Source organism: Drosophila miranda, chromosome XR, assembly GCF_003369915.1.
Source record: "Drosophila miranda strain MSH22 chromosome XR, D.miranda_PacBio2.1, whole genome shotgun sequence".
Lineage (NCBI taxonomy): Eukaryota > Metazoa > Arthropoda > Insecta > Diptera > Drosophilidae > Drosophila > Drosophila miranda.
In genome coordinates, this window is record NC_046674.1 from 30,452,037 (window position 1) to 30,471,527 (window position 19,491).

General features: G+C 41.4%; 1 protein-coding gene across 1 annotated transcript in view; it reads right to left on the reverse strand.

Annotated features, from left to right (window-relative positions):
- Positions 1-19,491, reverse strand: part of LOC108152344 (high affinity cGMP-specific 3',5'-cyclic phosphodiesterase 9A) — a 158,768-nt gene that overhangs the window by 85,471 nt on the left and 53,806 nt on the right. The gene's annotated exons all lie outside the window — the stretch shown is intronic.

Consider the following 19,491-nt stretch of genomic DNA (forward strand, 5'->3'; position numbering starts at 1 on the left):
CCATGCTGTAGAATTTTTTAAGCTGACTATCGCAACGAGGTGGCATTGTTGGGGCGTCAACACCACAAGCATAGCCGAATAACTTGTAATTGAAATTCTGTTTGCATGATTGTCGCAAAAGGGCAACGAAAAAAATGTAAAAAATTTTTATTAAAACCGAAGCAAAGCGACTAAACTGCAACAACTCAAAACAATTAAAAATAGAGAAACAGAGAAATAGAGAAACAGAAACAGACATCGCTGCACTTTTGGGGATGCTGTTGGTTTGAACTAGAACAAAATATTATTCGGGAATACATATGTATGTTTTTGTAAGACAGATGCTATCCATTCCTAATTTCATGATTAAGGTCCCGATATTTAAGTGTTGTTAGGTGGCTTTATTGGACTAGAAAATTATTTATGAATCGCTTTATAGGGCACTTGAAGCTACACGGATTCTCAGGCGCTGCCAAGTGCCAGTGCTTATGGTATTCTCCAAAACTTTGTACCGCTGAACGCTAAGAGATGTCCTGTTCCATCTGTATTATATAAATTATGCCGCCCGAAATTGTATTTACATTATGTACATACATAAATATGTATGTATATACCACACATATCACTCGGGGGACGAACCAAAAAACCATTAGGTATATATGTATATTTATATATATAAATGACAAAGGCTTGGGCATAGGCGTGACTGTGTCTCTCTCTGCGCCAAAAGTTGTGCAATTCAATTATGTTCTTTTGATTGTTTTACAGTTCGACAAGCGACGGAGTTGAGTGAAATAAATACTACTACTGTGGGCCTCTGCCATTCACCATTTATCCTGATGCACACACACACACACACACACACACACACACACACACACAGTCAGGGCAGCACTCTATAAGGAGGGAAAGTAAACGATTTTTCATGTAACTTCGGTGATTCTGTGTGCGTTAAAGTTTTTATGTTGTCCTGTAATAACAGACATGCAAGCTTGCTGGTTGCTGGCTGGTTGGTTGGCTGATTGACTGTGTGACTTGATTGACTGATTGATTAACTGACTACTGCCTAAACGGGCCGCCCACAGGCAAATTGCGTCCATGCCCTTAATGTGATTACATGGAAAACCAATTCAATCCAAAAAACTAGCCACACAACACTAAAAGTTATATTGATGTCCAGCCAGAAGGCTTTTCCGCAGGGGGGCTGTGGGCTGATGGTGACCCCGAGAGAAGTGATTTCCCACTTTGAAATCCCACTGATGGGCGTATGTCAATGGGCGAAAACTCAACGCTAAAAACGCTGCAGGCGATAAACTCTCAGTTCAGAATTGCTCGGAATTGCAGGGACCTGCTGCTGTGCAGGTCTGACCCAAAAAAGAATCCAAAAATGGCTGTGAAAAATGCGTTTTGGCCACAACAGCTGCGTGCAGCTATCAGGTTCTTAGTCCGCAGTCATGGCGGGGAGAACAATATGTTCAAACTCAGCTAGTTGCGACTTGAGCTGTCCCTTCACATTTGAAGGCCTTGGCCCTCTTTTGTTTTTTGTTGTGTTTGATGATGCGTGTACCTTTGTTCATATGCATTAACTTGACAATTTCAAGTTCATTTTCATCATTTAAATGCCATTTATTTTTTGATACTCGTATTAATTATGGTTATCCAATAAATGCATCCACACGAAAATATATATGACTTATTGACATTTCGAAACATTCCTACATTGCCCCCTGGAGAGGGAGGAGAAGGAGAAAGCAGAAAAATAAGGAATTGTAAGCGGTGGTTTCTATAATAATTGTGTACATCTTAATTTGATATAAAAAATTTTGCCGTATTTTTGTGATTTTTTGTGTGTGATAATTTCAATAAGAGCATCAATCGGATCCGTATTCGATGATGCATGATTTAACTTCATTTTTTGATCGGATTACACATTTTCGTAATTTAAATTAAATGCATTTTTTATATATTAGCGTTTGATTATGTTTATTCTGTGAACGCACCCACATGAATGATATTATGACACATTGCAAATAGTTTGATGCAGAAAATGCCATTCATGTGGACTAAGAACTTTAGGCAATGGTTTCTTTTTCTCTTGAGTATATATGTATGTGTATGTATGTTTGTATATGACATGTTTTTTATAAATTTAATGAAAGCACTAATTAGTGTTTAAAAGTGCAAGACTTACCTTAATTTTCTGATCGGATTACATATTTTTGAGATTAAAATTAAATGCTTAAATACTGATGTAGATAACTTTTCAGCTAACACCTGATAAAACTGGTATGCAATATAGTTTTTGGATCTATTCTGCTGTTTTCTCTTTAAGTTTTCCCCTTTAAATTTGATAGGCACAAAGCAGCAGAAAGAGATGTTTGCTGATTCGGGCCCAAGACCGCTCTTGCCAGCTCTTTCTCTGCCGTCTTTGTGTCAGTGTGAGCGTGTGCGACTCTTGAGTAAGGTCAGTTTTTGCATCTGGGGAAATGGTTATTCCTATTATACACATCGCCCACAATGTATACATATGCATATGAAAATATGTACGCATATGTCTGTGTATGTGGAAAGTAAGAAAAGGAATAGAATTTCAAAAATGTTTCACTCAGGAGACCATAGAAATATCTAAGGATTAGGCGCAAATAAGGACCAAACGTAATAACATCTTAAGCCATAGGAGTCAGCATACCTAGACCTGCCACTCCGACTACCACACTCCGAATGATGCCATAGCGACATTGTGGTATGGAGGCAATTAAAATTCGCTTACTCTTCGAGTTTTCGGATCGAATGAGAAATAAAAAGAAATACATGCACGTACATACATACATATGTGTGTATGTATATCAAGCAATTAAAAATGCATTTTATTTGTCTAATGATAAAGGAATTTTCCCTTCTTAAATATGCGCACAGAAATTGACAATTTAAAAATCTGTGGTAGCATCATTTGCCTTATGTGGTAGTGAACCTTCATTTAGCGGTTGGCAGCAAAAAATAATTTCGAAAATTTACAAAGATTTATTGGGAAGCTAGATTTTTGAATACTTGGAAGTTCAGCATTAATAATCTGTGCTTGGGCATTACTTTGTGAACTTTCAGGCAGATTTTTGCCATGGTTTAGGGACAGCTTACAAAATCTGGTCATGTCTGGGTGGGTGTGTGGGGGGTTTGCGAGGCTGTGGAGTGGAATTTAAGCCACAAAAGGCATAAAAACAAAACGAAGGTCTTAAGACCGTTTCAAGTTGCCCCACACACTCACACATGGGGAGAAACCGTCTCTATAAGGCATGTACGTAGTTATATGTGTATGCGTACCGCATATGTACATATATCTTCTTTTGACTTTTTTACATGTCCGTTTGAATTAATATTACAATGTCCTTAGGGTTTATATTGCTTTTTATTCCTTTTTATCTTTATATTTGCCGGCGATTCTCTCTTTTCTCCTGGTTTCTTCTTCGTTCTCTGTTTACTTCTGATTCTGATTCCGATTCGTTTTCGCTTTTAGCTGCTTGATATTTATGCCTTTCTTGGCTTCTTAACCCACATTGTTTTATTTCTGGACATATTAAAAATTCATACAAATGTAAAACGAAAATCCTTAAGACAATCATAAAAAATAAAACGAGAACAGCAAAAAGCAAGTCAGCCGCACAAGTAAAGGGTTTCCTTGGGAGATGGTGCGCCCCAAAACGCGTTGGGCGAATAAAAATGAAATATAATTTTGACTCGACAATCCACGTGTGTCTCTGTTGGTGTGTCTGTGTCTGTGCTGGTCTCCGAGCAAAGTCTCAAGCTTAATCAAAGTGCTGGGCTTTGCCACGAGCTTCTTAAAGAGCGAACGCCGGCCCCAAGAAGTAAGCAACGATTTCATTTTGCATGCGTATGTTGCGTATGCGTAATGTTCGCTGAAGACCAGTTCGGCCAGCAAGTACACAGGTTCTACATCGAAGCTACTGAGCGGCAGAAAAGAGCGGCATGTGGGGCATAAAGTACGTTTCACAATTTTCCGATTTATTGAAAGAGGCCAAAGAATGAAAGCAAAATATTTTAATAATTAATGGTCATAAAGAGTGTTATGAGTGGTATGAGGATGATTTATGTAAATTTAGCCAGATCCGACATCGAATGAGAATGTTTGATTACTGATTCGCGGTCGGGAAATCGAAAAGATAGTGATAGTGGTGATAGCTTACAGAAGTGTAAACCTTGTGGCTGAGAATCCTTTGGTTCCTTGCGAGTTTCTTCTTGCCACTGAACATGCCAAACGCTTCGTTATTGATTTTTTATTACTTTCCCTGGCTTTTTATACCTGATTTTCATAGAGTGTAGGGGTGTATTAGATTTGTGCTGAAAGTAGATGTGTGTAACGTCCAGAAGGAAGCGTTTTCGACCCCATAAAGTATATATATTCTTGATCAGCATCCATAGCCGAGTCGATATAGCCATGTCTGTCTGCCCGTCCGTCCGTTTGCCCGTCTTGGACTATTTCTCAGACTCTATAAAAGCTAGAGCAACGAAGTTTTGTATCCAGACTCTTGTGGTATCACACTGAATAAAGTTTCTTTCAAAATTTTGTCACGTCCCCTTCCGCCTTACAAAAGGACGAAAATCTGTGGCATCCACAGTTTTAAAGATACGAGAAAACTGAAAAAAATTAACATATCAAGAAGATAGCCAGAAGGAACAAATAAAAGTGCAGTGGCTACGCAACGCCTTCCATGCGCTTACTCATTCTCTCTATCTCTTTTTCACACACTCTCATCGTGCAGTGTAGGGAGGAGGTCGAGCCATACAGACTAAGTATCGGGTTTAAAAGTATAGTCCCGGCCTTAGCTCCGGCTCAAAACGTTCCCGCACGTTTTCTATTTTTATACCCGATACTCAAAATGAGTATAGGGGTATATTAGATTTGTGGTGAAATTGGATGTGTGTAACGTCCAGAAGGAATCGTTTCCGACCCCATAAAGTATATATATTCTTGATCAGCATCAATAGCCGAGTCGATTGAGCCCTGTCTGTCTGTCCGTCTGTCCGTCCGTCCGTCTGTCCGTCTGTCCGTCCCTATTAGCGCCTAGTGCTCAAAGACTATAAGAGCTAGAGCAACGATGTTTTGGACCCTGACTTCTGTGATATGTCACTGCTACAAAAATTATTCAAAACTTCGCCCCGCCCACTTCCGCCCCCACAAAGGACGAAAATCTGTGGCATCCACAATTTTAAAGATATGAGAAAACCAAAAACGCAGAATCGTAGAGAATGACCATATCTTTTAGACTGCAGAATTGGATCGTATTATTATTATAGCCAGCATCAAGAAAACAATTTCATTTTTTCTCGCCCTGTCTCTCTCTAACACACACGTAGCATAGGTGTCTTTGCTTAGAGTAAAACATTAGCGCATAGATCTCAGAGACTATAAAAGCTAGAGCAACCAAATTTGGTATCCACACTCCTAACATATCGGACCGAGACGAGTTTGTTTCAAAATTTCGTCACACCCCCTTCCGCCCCCTAAAAGGACGAAAATCTGGGGATATTCACAAATCTCAGAGACTATTTACGCTAGAGTAACCAAATTTGTTATCCGCACTCCTGTTAGATCTCACTATAAAACGTATATCTCAGAATTTCGCCCCACCCCCTTCCGCCCACACAAAGGACGAAAATCTGTTGCATCCACAATATTGCAGATTCGAGAAAACTAAAAACGCACAATCATAGATAATGACCATATCTATCAGATTGCTGAATCTGGATCAGATCAGATAATTTGTATAGCCAAAAGGAACAAATCAATTTGCACTGGCTACTCAGCGCCCGACGTCACGCTCAGACTGATTTTCTGTCTCTCTCGCACGCACTCTTTGTCGTGTCGTTTAATATTAGCGGCGTCTGCCGGAGGAGAGCCATACTGACTAAGTATCGGGTATAAATGTAGAGTTGCGGTGTATGCAGCAACTCACAACGTTCCCCCTCGTTTTAGATTTATTTCTGATTTAAATTTTCCTGTCTTTTTCCACCTACTCGTAGACGATGTGTTGTGTTTTCTTCTACTGCTCGAGGAGTAGCTCATAAAAACTCTAGAAACAATAAACGTCAATTTTTGCATGGCAGCCAATTCAAGGAGAGCTGAAGCTGCCCCCGGCCGTGGGGAGGATGTGAATGTGAGGGAGGGATGAATGGAGATGGAGGCTGAAGAATAAACTTCGGGTGCTTAACTAGGGTGACACCCCGCCTCCACGTCATTACTGCCTGCGGATAGGATATGGCTTAATGATTCATACTTCTGTCAGTGCTTCAGTGCCCCAGTCAATGCCTTCTTTTGACTCTAGGATTGTAGGACTCTCACCTGTAAGGGAAAAACAGAGCAAACGTAAGGAAAAATATTGTGATTAGTGAGTCAAAAAAAGTTCGAAAGTACGTAAAGAGGCAGTAAACTCGTAGAATACATTTTAAAATATTCAAAACAGATTATTACTAACTAATCGGAAAATGGAAAATTTCATTGAGAATCGACATCGTGTCGCGATTAGCGCTGCAACTCTAATTGATCGCGTATACGGTACAGTATACGGGATATAATGGCTCGGCTGATGATCCACGATTTGAAGATCGAAGTCTTGGACCGCTTGCCACGGCTGGATGAATCCAGTGAAACAGGGTAAGATGGAGTTACGCGAAGGACCTGCTGGAGAACTAAATGAACAACCATTGGACAGCATTAGCGACATCGACATCAACAGTGACAGTAATGATTACTCCGACAATAGCGTTTCCGATTTTTAGGATGACGGTATGGAGGATGCTTTAGATCATTAAGATGGTTTGTAGTCGGGGGAAACAAGAAACAAGAAGAACATGAAAAAACTAAAAAAGAAAGAACAGATCAAAAAACAAGACACTGCCCCTGCTAAGTACTAAGAATAATTTTTGGTTGATCAAAATGCATTCACATATTTTTGGCTTTTCGACTGATGAAGCCGAAGTTGTAGTTAAAAATTTAAAATCAATTATTTTTTTGATTTTTATCTAATAAAATGAATTCAGAATACAGACAGTCAATTTTTTTTTTTTTTTTGTCTAGCAGATTGTAAACTAAATCAAAATGTATAGTTTATCCTGCCCTGCCAGAGTTTCAGAGTTGGATCATCATGCATAGGGCTCGACCATGCAGTAATTGCAAAATAAATTGCGTTGTTCTATGTTGCAATAACACGCGAGATAATCGACTGATACAAATACATATGTATTTATCGTATGTGGTAGTGTTTTGGGCACTGCCACTGGTTTGGATGTAAATTAATTTATAGATACAATTACGGCAATTATCGATGCAGTAAGAATGGAAGAATAGGTGGTATGGGGCATGGGCCATGGCGCATGACTCCGTAGAATAAATAAATCAAATACATACATATGTATATATTGTCTGTATAGGCCTCAATTAAGGCCGAAAATAAAATAAATTTATTTATTTAGTGGCCAATCGCATGTAAAATGCATATGTGGCATATGAGGCCAAGATTTGTGTGTGTGTTTATGTGTGTGTGTCGTTTATTATTCAAGCTTTCGTCGCGATGCGGATCCAAATCCGTTTCACCCCTCGCACAATCGCAAGCACCCATCACACTCAATGTGTGTGGGAGGGGGGCAATCCTTGCCCCCAACGGCACATGTTGCATGACGACAACTGCGTGGCCCAGGACTTTGCACAGCACTAACAGAATGAATCTGATCTCTCAGCTTTATTTTACGTGGCGGTTCCTCAGGGAGGGATTTCAACCACGGCGTCTAATGTTTATTTGCAGCTTAGCCTCGATTAGTGCGATATATATATCACGCCATCACGCACCACCGCTACATACGCAGGAACCTGGTACAATGCGCCAGTTAGCGCCCCTAAAAAGAAGCTATAGCTATGTACATAGCGACTCTTCCGGTACCAATTGAAAGTATCCTGGTCGGGCATACAATCCCCCTTGGTGAGGGGCGAGGTGTATCTAACACGTCTTCCGATCTATGGGTCTCGGCACCCGGTTGAGAGCGCAACTCCACGAGGAGCCTAGCGGCTCTCCCCGTGTAACGTTTGGGTATCAACCACAGCCACCACGATACTCCCACTAGGGGGCCGACCTCAATGTGCAGCCTTGGAACTGCACAACCCGTGGTACCGATCTTAAGGACTCAGCTCGATCCTCCCTTTTAGCCCCGACCGGCCTGGATAGGGAATCCACCCAGCCCGTGCGCCGCTTGCGCGTTCAGCAGCTGCTGTCGCCTGGAGAACGCCAGTCCGGCGAACCTTTCGAGAGTCCGCATTCTCTCCTGAGAAGCCGTCACATCGGAGAAGTTCCAGTCGCCATCCGTGTACTGCACTCCAAGTCCATCGAGGTCTCGCAAGTCTGTATAGAGGGGACAAGCACATAGGAAGTGCTGCCAATCCTCGCGTTCTGCGCCGCATAGACATGCTGGCGTGTCGCTAAGGCTTCTTCCATGCAGAAATGCATTAAGCGATCCGTGGCCCGTCAGCAGGAACCCAGCGCGCAGCGTGAAGCCAAACCTTCGTTCGCTGTAGACGAAGCCTGCGTTCGGGATGAAGCGGTGCGTCACCCGACCTGGGGAGTCACCATCATCCCATCTGCGTTGCCACTCGCACAACAGGCCTTCGTCTAGTCGCGCCATCTTCTGCTTCCAGCTCAGCACAGCACTAACAGTAGGACAATAAGCCAAGAAACTTATTGTTGGGGCAGGAAACAGACAAGGAAAACGAAATCGCGACTATTAGAGGAGGTAACAGGCCTACCGCAATATTAATAAATATTGAGTTATTATCGAGTGCGTAATATGCGTTTACATGGGAGTGCCAAAGGTGACGACTTCGATAAGTTAGAAAGAAAGGTATTGTTCTATACTTAAGGTTAAATCTTCCATAGTTTCATAATATGATCTAAAAGCAAGATGAAGGCCTGCCGATGCGTCCGAAGCATAAGTTTAATGGAATAGAATTTCTTGGATACTTTTTCATAGGTAGCTCATGGACTCATTTCCATCCAAAATGGCAGCTATTTGAAGCTATTTTCGTTAAGTTTAAGCTGAGCCAAAGGAGTAGAGTAAGAGAAGGAAACCCGTATCTGTGCGTCGAAAATAATTTTATGTGTTACTTGTGCCTTCAATTAGTTTTGTTAAATCTTTCAGTTCGCACAACAGTTTTTGTTGAGGTCTGGACATGACAGAGTGGAGTCTGCTGCTGGTGTCGCGGCAAACGTCTCCAACATATTGCAGCCTCTGCCTGTACAACATAATTAAGTTTAATTGACAACCGCTGACTGTTTGATTGGCTTCACTTGTGTTTTGTTGTTTTTCATCCCGGACTGACTGACCGACTGACTGATTGACTGATGCCTCCGTTTTGAGGCATTACTTATGAGAACTCTCCCTCGCCATCTCATTATGTACAGCAATTTTGTTGAACGGACGAGTATTCATCATATTAAGTACAATATGCAATTGTTGATCTGGTCACCGCCGCCGCGGCGTATACTTCATTCCAAGGAATGTGAGTGCGAGTGCAAATGCGAATGTGAATGCGAGTGGAGTGAAGTGTAATGGCAGACAGAGCACTCAATAAATCATCGGGAATAAGCTTTGCTGTGCGTTACCACCCAAACAAAGTTACATGGAAAGGGAGAGTGAGAGAACTCAGTACAGTCCGTTTCAATACAATGAGACAGCCTAATGCGATTGCTATCTATAAATTTTGTACATTAAAGTTAAACATCACTTGGCTCTTGGCATATTTAAAGTTTAATGGACTAAACCACATGCTTAGTAAGCGAATTTGGGATCAAATTTATCGAAATTACGACGATTACGACGATTACGATGATTAAGACCAGGCTCACAATTACTTATTGGGTTCAGTTAGCCATTAACATTCTTCACAACAATATAATCGAATCCTGCTTGATTGAATTCCACTTATGAATGAATAATATACAGATTTCAGTCAGTAAGCATCTATATTTTGTGTTTATACTTCTCTTTCATTTATTATAAATATTCTTAAAGGATCCATACAAGATTTCGCTTGCGATTCTCGTATCTACATATAGTACATATGTGTAAAAACTCTTTCCTCTAAGATGAATCAACCAAAAATCGATTATACGTAATCGGCGGAGCAGTAAATTTTTTAAAATAAAGTGACGCAGAAAAGAGGAGAAAGTGGTGAAAGGCTTAGAGAGTGAGTGAGAAAAAGAGATGATGGAATATAGTGAGGGTAGCAGGGTTGGAAGCAGCAAAGCCCACAGTTCAACGGACGGATGGATTCGCATTTTGCTTGCGGTGGACGAAAGTTTTTTCTTTTTTCAAAGTTAAGGCCAAAGTGGCAATTGCTTGACCGGGGGGTGAGGCTAAGGGGTATGTTTAGCAACAAGCTGCTGAAAATTACCGTTAACGAGAAATATCAACTGTTAAATTGCAGCAAATGACAAGGGGAATGACGTGTCAGTGACGACGACTATGACGGCGGCCGGGGAGCTAGAACAAAGGATGAAGAAAGGACGCAAAAACACCAACCCTAGCGAAATAAAAATGGCAAAGGAAAACGGACCATCAAATTCTTTCCCGATTAAAATCATTCTCATGGCATTCATATCTAACGACTTGGATAAATATAGAATTTATGGGTTTCCCAACTTCAGCCCGAAACCCTCTCCCGGAAAGGGTAAAGCATGAGAGAATTAAATATTGTTCTGCAAGTTTCGTGTACGTTTTCATTAGCTGTGGCAATGCTACCAAATGAAGCAAAATGATATCAAAACGAAAACGCTTCTGACAGACAGCCCGACAGTTGAATGGGGGCACTAACGGGTAGGGGTTAGGAGATCCAACCTGTTGCAGGGGCACCCGCCAAATGTAATCGAATTTCATTCTTTATTTCAGTAGGGTCACAAATAAATTTATAGCATTTAAGGTCCTCACGCGATGCCACAAAAACGAAGATGACGACGAGGACAACGACTACGACAATGATGTATGGCTTTGCCCCTTCGCCACATTCCCATACCATTCGGGAGGGACGTATGTACACACACGGGGCGCGTGTATGCGTGTTATAGAAATAAAAATGGCTGCTACATACATGCATGCATATGTGTACTCAGTATGTGTCTCTGTGTGTGTTTGCCATAGCTACTCATTATGATGGTGTCGTTAGGTCTATTAAATGTTCCTTCGTTACAGTACCCATCTTCCTCCTCCACTGCATAATATTGTTCTCTATATTTTTAGTCGCTTGAGGTCATTGAACTTCACGGCCAAACTGAGGTGCGAATCCTCTCTTTCGATTGGGGATTAAGGAATGAAGCGTTCTTAAGGAAAAAACAGACAGAAAACTTTTACTTTACAATCGAACAGCGTTCCACTGTGGGTTCGGTTGCTCTTAAACGGGACTATAATTACTTTTAAGGCTTCATTTAAGGATTCATACATAGACGGCAGGCCCTGTGGCTGGCGCTGTCTATATCTGGGCATTGTCCTCAGGCACTCCATGATTGCAAGCAAAGAGGAGTCGGGTGAAAATCAGTGCTCTAAGGATACTCTTACGTTCGATTGGTAAGACTCTTGATGTTTTATTGCTTGACACTATCTGGGATATTTCAAAAACATTCTCACAGATACCATATATCACACACAAAGGAGCTTTGACACAAGAATAAAGTGTTTAAATCCAATTTTCTCTATTTGCAAATACATAAAACAACCTTTGTGGGGGTCAAAGAGATGCTTTGAGCAAACTCGTAACTACCGCACTTTATTTTGAGCTGTTTGAGAGCCGCAGCCTTTGGGAAATCATTGAAAATTTTCACTGTGCAAAAGCTGTTGAATACGAGCAGCAGGGAATGCCTTAAATAAGAGGAAAACCAGGCAGACGACCACGCATAAGTCGATAAGCAGATTCTCTGACAGCGTGTTACCTTTCCAGGCGGGGGTAACAATGCAATTTGCAATATAAAGGAAAACCCACTTGCAGGAGAAGGACAGCACTGCAGGAGGAAACCACACATTGGTCTAGCAAATTTTCTGTTCTGAAAACTTTTCTGTATCCTTTCAAAGCATTAGACGAGAAAAATTATCCTTTCTTGATCTTAACCACATTGGATACACCACTCTCTCTCTGTGTCTCTCTTTCTCTTTGCTTCTATGTTTCTCTGTCGAACTATGTGTCCTTTCACTCTTCTACTTATCGGCTTATGTGCAAAGTCGCTAAAAACTTAAAAACTCGCGGCAATGGCATCTAAAATTAATGCGGCATGACCTTTCAGCAAACCAAAAAACTTGTACTGGAAAACTTGTACAACAAGAACAACTGATGGTGGCTACACGAGGGAGCAAGGAGCCGAAGCCGAAGCTGTTTCCTTCTGTTTTTTTGGTGTTCAAGGGACTTACCTGTATGAGCCTTGGCTGATTGATCTGGGCGCAGGATTAACAGCACGGCAGCAGGTCTTGTCCATTTAATGTCCGAATAATTGGCTTATTGCATTTTTCATTGCTTAATGGCCGCACATTGTCTGTGCCACCCAGCATTCAGCCAGCATTCAACGAGGCATTCACTAGGCATTACCCAAAACATTCACCCATCATTCTCTTCGTTGTTTTAATGTTGATCATAGTTAGTTTTTATGGAACCTAATCAAAACGGTTGCTACTTGAGCCAAGAAAAATGTTTGGCTTCACTCCGTTCTGGCCGGTTTTTTGCTTAATTAACTTTGGCCATTGGAACGCGGCCTAATTGAAGTGGTTCGAGTAGCGTTACAGGGCATCTGGAGATCCTCTCTCATCATTTATTCGAAATGCCAATTTAACGGAAGAAATTAAGAAGCCGCAGCAGCATTTGTTTTCGGCTAGTTCAGGGAAGAGACTGGCATTCATGTTCCATTATTTTCATACTCTCTTAAAGTAGAGACTGTAAGACTTTGTTACGGAATATATACGTTTTGTGGGGGATGGACCCACAAGAAAGCGTATCCAACCCCATAAAGTATATATATTCTGGATCGGCATCAATATCCGAGTTGACGGAGCTAAGTCTGTCTGTCCGTCCGTTTTTTGCCCAGTTCTCAGAGACCATATGAGTTAGAACAAATAAATTTTGTGTCATGATAATGTGTAACAAGTGTATCTTAAAATTTCGCCACGCCCCCTTCTGCCCCCACACAGACGAAAATCTGTTGCATGCACAATATTGCAGATTCGAGAAAACGCACAATCATAGAGAATGACCATATCTATCCGGTTGCTAAATCTGGATCAGATCGGATCAATTTTATAGCTAAAAGGAACAAATCTATTTGCAGTGGCTACGCAGCGCCCGACGTCACGCTCAGACTGATTTTCTGTCTCTCTCGCACGCACTCTTTGTCGTGTCTTTTAATATTAGCGGCGTCTGCCGGAGGAGAGCCATACTGACTAAGTATCGGGTATAAATGTAGAGTTGCGGTCTCCGCAGCAATTCACAACGTTCCCCCTCGTTTTTTTTAGATATTACATTTACTTATTGCATCTACAATTTTAAGTACCTAAAAACAATTAATCAAGTCTTATTCTAACTTTGTGTTACAATTTGTTAGTAAATTTTATGAATGTTCCCACACGAAAATCTGTCGGCTATTGTTATTTCCGGAGTTGGCATCCGGAGTTGGAACTATCATTCGATGTTCTAATAGCATTTTGCGCTTGAGTTGCAGAAGTTGAGAACGCAGTTGATATCGCGCTGTTGGTACGAAGACCGTGGCGATTGTACTTGTACTTGTTTTTGCTGTCCAGCCATGACATGACTGCGAGCTCCATGACATTGGAGTTACAGTAAGCAGACGAGAGCAAGAATGTGCTCTCTGGCTGTCGGCGCTCAGATGAGCAGTCTTGCTCCTTGCTGCATTTCTTTCCATTTCCATTTATTTGTTTTATAGAGCTTCTACGATCTTTCGTTGGAGCGCGGCTCATTTATTGCACGAGTTATTCGTGACACTTGTTTTAGTTTTATATATTATACATTAAAACAGTATTAGCTTTTCAGTGACCTTTCGCTATTATTGGATCACTCCAATTTACGTTGTTGTATTTTTCCTGTAAGATTTTCCCATACACGGAAAGATTTCCCAGAACGTCTTCGAAACATGTCCGATCACTTGCATCCTTGCGGATACCCGCATTAACCAACAAACAAATTCTTTCCTTTTACAAACACGCTATACAAAAGACAGACAAAGAGAGAGAGAGAGAGAGAGAGAGAGAGAGAGAGAGAGAAAGAGAGGAAGATAGCATGGGGTAGTCATCGGCTCCGACACCAATGCCGGCGCTCACGTATAATTACTTATAAAATATATAGGTTACATAAATCATAAGCTCACATGTGTAAATATATTCTGACCGGGTATAAAAACATACAGCGTTCCCGCTCGTTTTTTTTATATATATGTATGTCTGTTTTCGACTAAAGTCAGGCGCTGAATTGAGTCTAATTTCTAGTAAGATCTTAAACAATCCTTTAATATTGATTCATTGATAAAGCTCCATAGCCTCCGTTCTGCCACTGCCACTAGCAGATTGCCTCTAAGAAGCCAAGAGTTAATTAAACAGCCTTTTTAAACTTGCTAGCAACAGGTGCATACATTTCCGAAACGCACTATCCAGGGGGCCATATGGTGGGTCATTCCCCGTCGGTGCATGACCCCAATTAAAGGCAATTTACCAGCAATTTCCCTAACCCGGCTAGCGTCTTGACGCCCTTTCAGAGGTCCATGTCTGCGTGTGCGTCGTATCTATGCCTCCAATTTGAGTGCGGGTGCATGGATGTGGGTGTATGTGCGTGTGGGGCACATTAAAAAGTAATTTAAATTGAATTTCTTAGCACGCCTTGTGCGGTTGCGGATCAGCAGGCTGCGGCAAGGTAAGGCATAAGGCCAATGCTTTATTGTAATTAGAGTGAAACGACCATAAATCTCCATCGAAGCAATCGTTCTGTTCTCGCTTCCGTTTCAGTCTATTCCATTTCATTTCCATTGGTATTCCCTTATTCCCTTATTCCCTTTCGTTTCCCATTCCATTTCGTTGACTGGGTGCGTGGATGTATTAAGACTGCACTTCACCCCCTTTTAGGGGCTGTGGCTAGAGGAAGGAGCACTACGGCAATGCATAAATATAGCTTCACTCCGTGTAGTGCCGCAGGGAGGAGTGGAAGGGGATAAAGCTCAAACTAAACGATAAAAATTCACAGTGCAGGGGCACGGAGAGGAGGGTACAAAGCCCACGCGGCTTCGTCGCAGGAATTAGTTCAAAATTGCAAAACTTAAGCCAAATGCTGGAACGAGCAAAATAACAAGAAGAGACTAAATAAACTTAAATTCTGCTCGTAGCCATTGCGACTTTAACATACCCTGTAATCGAGCAACACACTTATAATAGTAGTTCGAAAAATGAGAGCAGAAGTCATGCATTTTTAGCAGATTGATAGATCGAAGCTGAGCTCCGCATCCCTAAAAAGTGTCCTTAAAAAATATTCTGCAAAGTCGAAATACCTGCGCAAGGAGTATACCTAAGGAGAAACTTAGCTGTCAGAGGGCGATGGGTGGGTGGTTTGTTGAAAGGGTAGAAAAGGTAAAATCAAAACCACGAAACCAGATGAACAGGCGGCCGGAGGAAGGTACAAGGTGCCTCATTCTTTGTTCTACGCAATCTACATAATAGATGGGACAGGACAGGACAGGACGGGAAAGGAAAGACCCAGAGCCAGAGAGACAGAGAGGCAGAGGAAGAAACGGAAACAAGTCAATTTGCATTCCGGCTTAAACGAGCAGAGAGCAGAATGGGAGGGAAAGAGGGAAAGAATGGAAAGGTGGCCTACCGTCATCCCATCCGGATTTTTGTTGCATCAGAAAGAGCTAATTAAAGAAAAAAAGGGAGCAGTTCGTACTGTACCCGTACCGCAGCTAATGATTATCGCTTGTGCGCGACTGTCCAAACTTATTTTATTGTTTCGAAATTAGTTTTCCCACCAGCACCCGCCTATGCCGGTCACCCATCAATCCATCATTCCACCGCAAACGCTTGGGGTGGGAGTTCGATTAACTTTCGTCACTGCCACTCTGCCACTTGCCCCCGCAAACAAAAGTTAGTGTCCAGCAATTAACCCCAACTTTGATAATGAAATAGAAAAAGACATAACACAATTTGTGACCAAGTTCTGGCTGAGACAGCCGAAGGACTCCTTTAGAACTGGCACCCCCTCAAGCCTCTCCAGCAATCATTTAATGTTTTATAAGGAACATCATGGGCATAATAGGAGCATAAAAAATTATCTTCGTTCATTCAGATGTAGATACTATGGGTCGCAGTTCGTAAATCTCTCCAAGACAGAAGAGAAGAAGTCGTAGGTTCTTCCCAAGGAAACCTTGTTTTTGTTAAAGTAAGCGCTTAGAGCAGCACAAAACTAATTCTTTTTCCCATGGCAGCCATAGATCATAGAACAGCACTAGGAAACAAGAAACATATCAACGGTGAATTATTGAGCAAAAGTTTATTTGTTGCACGGACAAACACAGCATGAAACTCTTTCTCCGCAATAAATCAATAGTCATAGACGATACATTAACAATATATATTCATGTGAATATTTTAACGAGAAAAACACCCGCATTTTGGGATTGGCCAGAATCAACTATAAAATTCGTTAAATGCGGCTAAACAAAATGCTGAAAGAAATAAATAAATAGTATTGACTTTGCTTTATTGGATTGCGTGTTGTAACTGACATGGCTATTATAAAATTAATTAAATTACTATTCAGATAGGCGCACACACAGCAGAGCGGGGGAGATTCAGATACTCGCACAGATGTATAGACGCGTAGCAGTGGCTATTATAAAAGTATAACGCGCACCCGACACATCTGTCTGGCTCCTACAAGCTTTCAATAGCGAACTTTTGGGCACTCAAAATGCATTTTGTTCGTGGATTCAATTGTCCTATTATTGCTACCTCGGATCTTGTACCCCGTACGGCACACACACAATTTGTATTCGTAATGGACCGAATACGCAAAACAATTAGAATGTTTCAAAAGCATAAATAAAAGCAAAATTTAATAAAAGGCACAATTTAGTTGGGGCACTAAATGCGATATGCTCTGGAAAAAGGGTAAAGTGCATAATGCAGGATTTTCTCGATTAGTTTGTGATTCGATGCGTAGCGAGGCTTCAATTCCAGTACCAATCATTTTCAGGCATCCAATAAGAAAAGTGCTCCAAATATTGGAGCTTTATGACTTTTCTAATCAACCTGATTAACATTACTAACATTACTGTTACGCACTGTGGAAGTACGAGCCATGTTGGCATTCTGTTGCCAATTTGTATGAAAGTAAACTGTTGCTAAGCTCCCAAAAGGGTTCTGTTTAGTGTTTGGGCTTCGGTGCCAATCCTTTCGCCTTCGAGTGAGCTTCATTCGCCTCGAAGGACAAATATGGGCCAAACGTTAATAGTGTGAAAACAAAAAGAAAAAAGGAGGGCAGGGAATAAAGCGGAAACAAAAGCAACAACGTAAAATGCTAAGGCAAACAAAACATTAATAAATAATGAACATTGATTGTTTATTTGGACAAAATGACGGCGGACATAGACACGGATACGGGCTACGGATATAGCTACAGAGAAGCTAAGGCATACATAAATTTGTACGCTGTACGTCCTCCAATCATTTTGGTTGGGAAAGGACAGAGACAAGTGTAATTGATTTGGGTGTGTGTCAATGTCTGTCTCCCTGTCTGCGGGTCAAGTGCTAATTTTTGGGAAAGGAGAAACTATCATGAGATGGCTCAAATATAGAAAAAGATACTCGACTATATACGTACATACATATACACATATGTATGTATAAATATGTATGTACACTGCAATCGAACAGAGAGAAGCCATCGGAGAAGGAGGCTGCATAGAGGATGACTAATCTCAAGAATACACATCCCCCTCAAAGCTGCCCAGAATGTCCTAGAATGGGATGCAGGAGCAGGAGGAGCAGGTGATAATTCCCACAGAATTCCGAGAAGGTTAAGTGGAGGTCCATTGGAGGTCCATTGGACAGACAATTTAAGTCTGAAATATGCAAATATTTATACCAATAGAAACTGAGACTGAAACTGAAATCGGATGAGAATGAACAGGAGAACCCATTAGAAGCCTCTTAACTGCTTGCAAATTATGAGCGTAAGCGGAGTGTTTCCTTTTATGCCGAATGAATCTCTAGAAATGTAATGCAATATACAATTAACCTCAAAGCCAGTAGAATTCAGCGTTGAACAATAGCAATTGTTTGCAAGGAAAGGTAGAAATAAAGGGAAAGTAATATCCAAGAAGAATGCACGAATGTCCTCAAACTTCGTGAATGGAGAACAAAATATGAAAAGAAATGTTTTTCTCCTTTCGAACTCTCAATAAATGTAGAGAACTGAGTGAGATTTAAAGAAATTAAAAGTTCTGAGGACAAATGAAAAGCTAGAAGCAAAGTCGAAGTCGAAGCATGACTCATGTGTGCTTTCGATTTGACCATTTCTTGGGGCTCCGGTTCTGTCATGCATATCACGGTACGAGTCCAAGGTGCTTAATAATTTAGGCTGACGCACATACCAAATACTCGTACATGCATATGTTACAAACATACATCCATACCTATGTATGTGCATGTGGTGGGGAGAGGAGGGGTAATCTATGTCAATATGTGCGCTCTCTGCCAGCGTGTGTCTCTGTGTGCCTCACTGTGGTGCTGTACGGGAATTTAATGCACTTCTTGATGCAGCTGTGCATAAGAAATCAGATGCAGCCAGCAAAGACACAGCGAAGGAATGCGAAAAATTTTCTGAGTGCACGAAGAATTGTGCGGGATGGATACGAGTGCTCGTACTTGCAGATAAAGATACATATGCAGAGAAGCATAGTCATACATTGGATTTTTCGCATTTTACCTCGGAGAAACTTTGCGTCTCATCGCATAAGCATTGCCACACCCACTAGTCCGAGTGCTGGGCTAGATAGATGGGACGGTCGTGTCTTATAGGGCTCTGAAGGTTTTAGGCTTAGGTTTGGGGTTCGGTGTTCGGGTTGGGATCCTTGAACGTTGACAGCCGGCAAATGCAAATGCGGTTTCAACATTTGCATGACGTTCCGTGCGTTATTTACAGAATGGCTAAAATGGCAACATGGCTGCCATTCACGGCTAATGATTTTTTAAATATAAATACCTCTACACCCATCTCTATATCTACAGAAATCCTTTCCTACTTCTCTTTCTCTCTCTATAGCTCTCTCTATTTCTCTATTTTTCTTCGTTGTTCTCTCCTCTTCCGTGGCTGGCAAAAAGCTTTCCGCGTAAAATATGACAATTTTATTAGCATTAAGACATATTTTACATCTTAGTATATCCATAAACGGAGCAGAACGAGACGGTATGGAAGGCAAT